This window comes from Camelus bactrianus, unplaced genomic scaffold, assembly GCF_048773025.1.
Source record: "Camelus bactrianus isolate YW-2024 breed Bactrian camel unplaced genomic scaffold, ASM4877302v1 HiC_scaffold_41, whole genome shotgun sequence".
Classification (NCBI taxonomy): domain Eukaryota; kingdom Metazoa; phylum Chordata; class Mammalia; order Artiodactyla; family Camelidae; genus Camelus; species Camelus bactrianus.
In genome coordinates, this window is record NW_027413957.1 from 16,814 (window position 1) to 22,828 (window position 6,015).

At 45.8% G+C, this 6,015-nt stretch overlaps 1 pseudogene; it reads left to right on the forward strand.

The window, feature by feature from the left end:
* The first annotated feature begins 230 nt into the window (after positions 1-230).
* On the forward strand, positions 231-5,500 carry LOC141576833 (trafficking protein particle complex subunit 9 pseudogene; annotated as a pseudogene).
* The last annotated feature ends 515 nt before the right edge of the window (positions 5,501-6,015 follow it).

Here is a 6,015-nt window from a genome sequence, read left to right on the forward strand (position 1 = left end):
CCGCGAGTCCTCTCCTCCCGGGCTGCCTCTCCTCGGCCGCCGGCCCGTCCCCGCCCCTAGGCGGGCTGTGTCCCGGGCGGGCGGGTTCTGCGGACCCGGACGGGGGCGGGCGGCTGGGGCTGGGGCTGGCCTCCGAGCGGGGCTACAGCCCGCGTCCCCCCCCGCTTTCCCTGCCCCGCGACCCCGGGGCTGCCCTCCTCTCCCTTTCCCGCTCCCTGGGGACCAGCTCAGTGGTGTGGGCGCTGCTCCCCGGGCTGAGAGCCTCCAGCTGTGAACCCCAGCTTCTCCTGGTGGAGTCGGGAAAAGGGAGCGTCAGTGCTGAGCGAGCTTCCGTCTCCTCCCTTAGTGTTTCTGCCCCAGGTAAGTACCTTGAACACTTTCACGTGTTTTGATGGCGGTGCTTGATGATGTCACTGTTTTTATAGTGAGAGGGATTACAGTGTTGAAAGCAAGGCTTGGTTCAGTTAAAAATGAGCTGAAGGCATGAGGCTGTGACATCCTCCATCCTTCCCTCTCCCAGGGTGAAACGTGTGACCGTCGATCTTAAAAAGATAGTTACAGTCCCTAACTAGCCCAGCCCAGCTAGGTTGTGTTAACAGGAACAGCACCACCAGAGGTGTTAGAGACTCAGGGACATTGCAGTCCTAAAGAGCTCCTGGCAAAATTTGGTTTGTTTTTTTTTTTTTTTTTTTTTTTTGTTCTTCTTAAATTGTGGGGCAGACTAGTTGTATAGAGGGAAAAATAATTGTCAAGAAATATTTTTTCATTTAACATCTTTTTTGTGATATTGTTCACACACCATGAAGTCCACCCACTTAAATGCTACAATTAAGCAGCTTTAGCATATTCACAGTGGTGCAACCATTAATATTCCAGAACGTTTTCATCACTTCAGAAAGACCAGTGGAATTGAATGACCTATCCACCCCTTCCCAGTGCTGGTTCTAAAGAAGTTTCTTGGTTGTTCCTGACCATAAATTATCTTGTTACCCATAAAAAATCTGGTAGGAAATCTAAACAGAATTGTATTGAATTTGTCTATCAAAGCAAGAAGAATTAATGTCTTTATGGCATAAATTTCTTCTACCCATGAATATATCTCGGACCCTATATTTTCATATTTCCAGAGCCTGGCCCATGGGAAGTCCTCACTAATTGTTGGGTTTGTGAATGATGAGATTCTATACATCGTTAGTTGCAACTGAAGCCTTTCACAGAAGAGAAAAGTAAACTCACTGAAGCCAAGTGACTCTCTGATGGTCAGAAAAAGTGACAGCCAGTGCTGGAGTGATCCAGTGGACTTGGTGTTTGTAATCAGAATTCTCCAGCACCTACAGCTAAGGGGATCAGAGTATTCTTTTATTTTTTCTAAATGGCGTTGCTTTTATTTTTACTTATTTTTAAAAATTATTTTTTATTGAAGTGTAGTCAATTTAGAATGTTAGTTTCAGATGTACAGCAGAGATTCAGTTATAAACATATGCATATGTATCTACATATGTTTTAGATTGTTTTTAGTACAACTCATTACAAGAAATTGAATATAGTTCCCTGTGCTATATAGTAGGTCCTTGTCATTTATTTTATATTTATTAATGTGTATCTGTTAATCCCCCTTTTCCTGCCTGCTAACCACAGTTTGCTTTCTATGTCCATGAGTCTATTTCCAGCAGCACCGTTTTTGCTAGTAATATATGCTGGTTGGCTGCTTTCAGTTTCAGTAATCCCACCTTATCTGTGGGCATTTTCCTTCTGGTGGGCCTGTGTGTGGTTTGCACACGTGATATAAGAGTTGTGTATTTGGGAGAACTCCAGGCCTCGTGTAGTGCCTGGTACAGAGTGCCCACTGAGCTGATGCTTGAACTGGGAAAAAAATCATAGTAAATGTTGGAATTTCCACTATGGTTGAGACATCCAGGTTTCTATATCCTGTTTAGCCCACCTTAATGTTGGCTGCACCCATACTGGGTAATTTGGTGGAACTTCATGGTATGGTGGTGTAGAGACGGGGCCTTGTATGCTTCTTCTCTTTCCGTTTTCTAAGACTCATTCTCCTGGGCCTTCCAGATCCTCCCCCAGAAGTGCCCAAGGCTGGCTTGGTGCTGCGCTGAGGCAATATTGGTTAATAAGGCCCTTTCCTCATCTCTTCTGAGCCTCCGTTTCCTTCTCTGCACAATGAAGACTTAGACGAGAAAAGTGCTTTTCAGTTTCTTTTAAGCCATGTTTCCTTTGAGAAACAGAAAATACAAATCTCTCCTCCCATTCAACATATATATTTTGACACATCCTCCAAGGAGTGACATAGCTCTTTGTGGAAAATTGAAGTGATTGTGATTCCAGGTGGCACAGAAAAGACTCTTCAGACATTTATTGCAGGGAGAGGGCAGGAAAGGGGCAGTATATCCCACTTTCTAGAGTGAGCACTGGAACAGGGGCTTGGGTTTAAATACAGTGTCCGACGTGGCCTCTCTCTAATCTTTTTTTTTTTTTTTTTGCCTCTCTCTAATCTTGCACAATGTAATAAACCTCTCTCCCTCAGTTTCTTAATGCATCAAGTTGGGGTGATAATAATTTAAGTCTTTTGTGAAACATACACATAAGACATTTGTTTCTCGGTAGAAACAAAACCTGCGAGAGAATCAGGGATTTCTTTAAAAAAAAAAAAAAATCTTGTCCACAGCACTCTGTGTCTATTTTGAAGTTCCTTGAGGGTGAGTGTTGGGTCTAAAGCCCATCGTGGGACAGGTAGCCCATGGGTCTGTGCCGCAGATTGCCCCCTCCTCCCCAGTCCTCTTCCTCTCAGTCCAGGATGAAGTTCCCTAGTAGATTTACACAGAGATCTTGTGGAAATGGCTTTTCATTGTATTGTTTCACGAAGAAGGGCTGCCATCATGATCTCTGTAGTCAGGTTTTGGTGACCTGAAGGCTATGCAATTACGTTTTTCTATTTAATAAAAAGAAAAAAATTACAAGTACAAAATTAGACCTACGGTGGTGGCAGGGGCTCTTGAAAGTGGGGACCATTAGCTTTGTTAGTTTCAGGTGCAGGGGCCTCTGGCCATGAGGACACATCATCGTGCTCTGAAGTTGGAGGGACCAGTGGGCTCAGTGGGAATATTTACTGAGTGTATCTCATGAGCTGGGCATTGACCTATTTGTACTGTGTGTTCCTTATTTGAGACAGTGAGCTCATTTAACCTCAATAGCCTCTTTAATAAATTAGACTTTTTATTTTGAGATATAATGTAGATTCCCATGTAGTCGTAAGAGATAATATGGAGAGGGCCTACGGACTTTTTGCCCAAATTTCTTTAAAGGTTCCATCTTGCAAAGTTGGGATACAATTCAGTAATGACTCACTAACCCTTTGAGGTTTGTGTTATTGCCCTCATTTCTATTCATGATTAAACTGGGGTTAAGAGGAGCACACAGGCCTGCCCAGGTCACCCATGGTTAGTGTAGAGTGGGGTGAAACGTGGGCTTGGGATTTCCAGGCAGTACCATCATGATGCTCTGTGGCAGGGAGCAGCATTCACTTTGCTTGTTTATTCATTCATTCAACAAGCATTCATTGAGTAAACTCTGTGGGTCAGATGCTATCATAGGTTTATCTGATTCTTCAGCAGTATGGAGAATCTGGTAATGTTTCCTTCTTTTTTTTAATCTGAGAAAATTAGCTCTGAGAGGTTATATACCCCCCAAAGGAAATATAGCTCATAAATGAGGGATAGTAAATTTGTACAGTTCCTTCTTATGCAGGTGGTACCCTAGGCATTTTACATTTGTAAACTTCCATAATCCAGATATATTCTTGTAAGGCAAGGATTTTTTGTTTTAATTGAAGTATACTCATGTTTACAATGTTGTGTCAATTGCAAGGTGTTTCTTTTTTTCTTGAATTTGGAATTCAAAAAATATTTTTTGAGGGGGTAAAAAGGTTTATTTATTTGTTTCATTTTTTTTTAAATGAGGTACTGAGGATTCAACCCAGGACCTCATACATGCTAAGCATGTGCTCTACCACTGAACTGTACCCTCCTCCCCAAAGCAAGTTTTCTTATCAAGTATTCTGCAGCTTAGGAGTTCAAATAAATTGGAGTTGAAATCCAGGTCTTTTGATCCTACTGTGTTTCTTTGCATTATATCCTGCTGAGGGATGTGGAAGCAGTTCCTTTATTCATTCCTTTATTCAGCAGTTTTGAGCACTGACTTTGCATCAGGGCCTGGCTAGGTGCTTGGAAACAGAAAACAAGAAATGACCCTTTTCTGCAGAGGGCGGAAGCCTAGACCAAAAGCTGCGTAATGTGATCCGAGCTGCGGTAGCCATGTGCAGACGCTGAGGACAAACTGTACCCCCAGCTTTGCTTGGGCTTCCCCTGCCTTCTGACTGGTACACACCAGGTCACCGCAACCTAGTGAGGCCCGCAGCCCGCAGCACAGTATGTACCTCGGTCTCCTCTTCCCTCTCGTCAGGGCCTGCAACATGAACATCCCTGACTACGTGCAGTGTGCTGAGGACCACCAGACTCTCCCCGTGGTGGTCCAACCCGTGGGGATCATCTCAGAGCAGAATTTGTTGTGCATCTATAAGCGAATCTCCTTGGTGAGGCAGATCAGCCCGTGCGGCTCGCAGTGGGCACTCTGTATCCACTACAGTCACCACTATGCGCCCGAGAATGGGTGGAGCGACTTCCAGACCCACCGCAAGGTCGTGGGCCTTGTCACCATTACCGACTGCCTCTTGGCCAAGACCTCCGAGAAGCTCCACGTGCAGAGGAGCTGTATGGCACCATGCTCTATGACTCTCAGCTCTTTGTCTTTGTGCTGCATGGGGAGGTGGCCGAGCAGCCGCGCACCGACGTGGCCTTCAATTTACGAGGACTGCAGGTTGGTGGAGAAGAGGATCGAGGACTTCACTGAGTCTCTCTTCATCATGCTCAAGTCCAAGTGGCTGGACGGTGCATCCGACAAGTCTGGGGACAAGATCCTCCTGCTCTACATCCTGTTTGAGAAGGAGGACTTCGTGGGACTGGACACAGAGAGCAGGAAAGTCTACCTGGATGCCCGGCCACCCTGGCTATGTGAAGGGTTGCTTCCCTACATCCAGAAAGGGATCAGCAAGGAGGAGGGCTGTCTTGTAGCCAAGGCGTGAGGGAGGAGCAACCCGCCGGTTTTCAGACGTTTAAAAGTGAATCCGCCTTTGTTTCAGAGAGATTCTTTTAGGGTTATTATGGACACTTACTCCCGCTTTTCAGCCAATTACCCTGGTGTGACCCCTGGAGTTGCTGTCCAATAGAGTAGCCAAAGCCACTGATGCTAGGAGAGCTGGGGAGGAGGCTGCTCTGAGCTGAGATGTGCTCTAGGTCAAATGCACATCAGACGCTGAGATTTGTCTAGTAAAAAGAATGTAAACTATCTTGTTACTTTCTTTATTGATTACATGTCAAAATGATAGTATTTTACATACAGTAGAATAAGTAAGATATGTTCTTAAAATCAGTTTCTAGGGGTTTTTTTGGGGGGTTACCTCTTTAAATGTGGCAACTGGGAAACTTTCTTTACATGGCTCACATTTCATTCCTGTTGGACAGCGTGTCCTGGGACAGTCTCATCCCTTTGCTTATAGATGTCATGCTGAATCCTGAGATGCAGAATGAGGCGCTGGTTGAGCTGGGGGTGGAGCCAGTGTCTCCTGCTTCCCAGGTCCAGCACCTGCACGGCTCAGGCCCTCTCTCCCTGCCTGACAACCACCATGCCAATTTAGGACAACAGAAACACTGCCAGGGGCTTCCAAATGAGCTCCTTACGCAGGGAAAGGCGTGTCACCGAGTATGGGGCACAGCAGGGAAAGATTCGTCCTCACTTTGTCCCTGTGATTAGGTCAACGGACCCACTTTGCCTTGGAAGTGCAGACGAGCTCTTCTGGGCTGCCTACCCCCCCCCACCTTCTGCTCTGTTTCCCTGTGTATCTATCGAGATGTCCCTCGGGCAGAAGAGGGTGAGATGCCTTTGCCG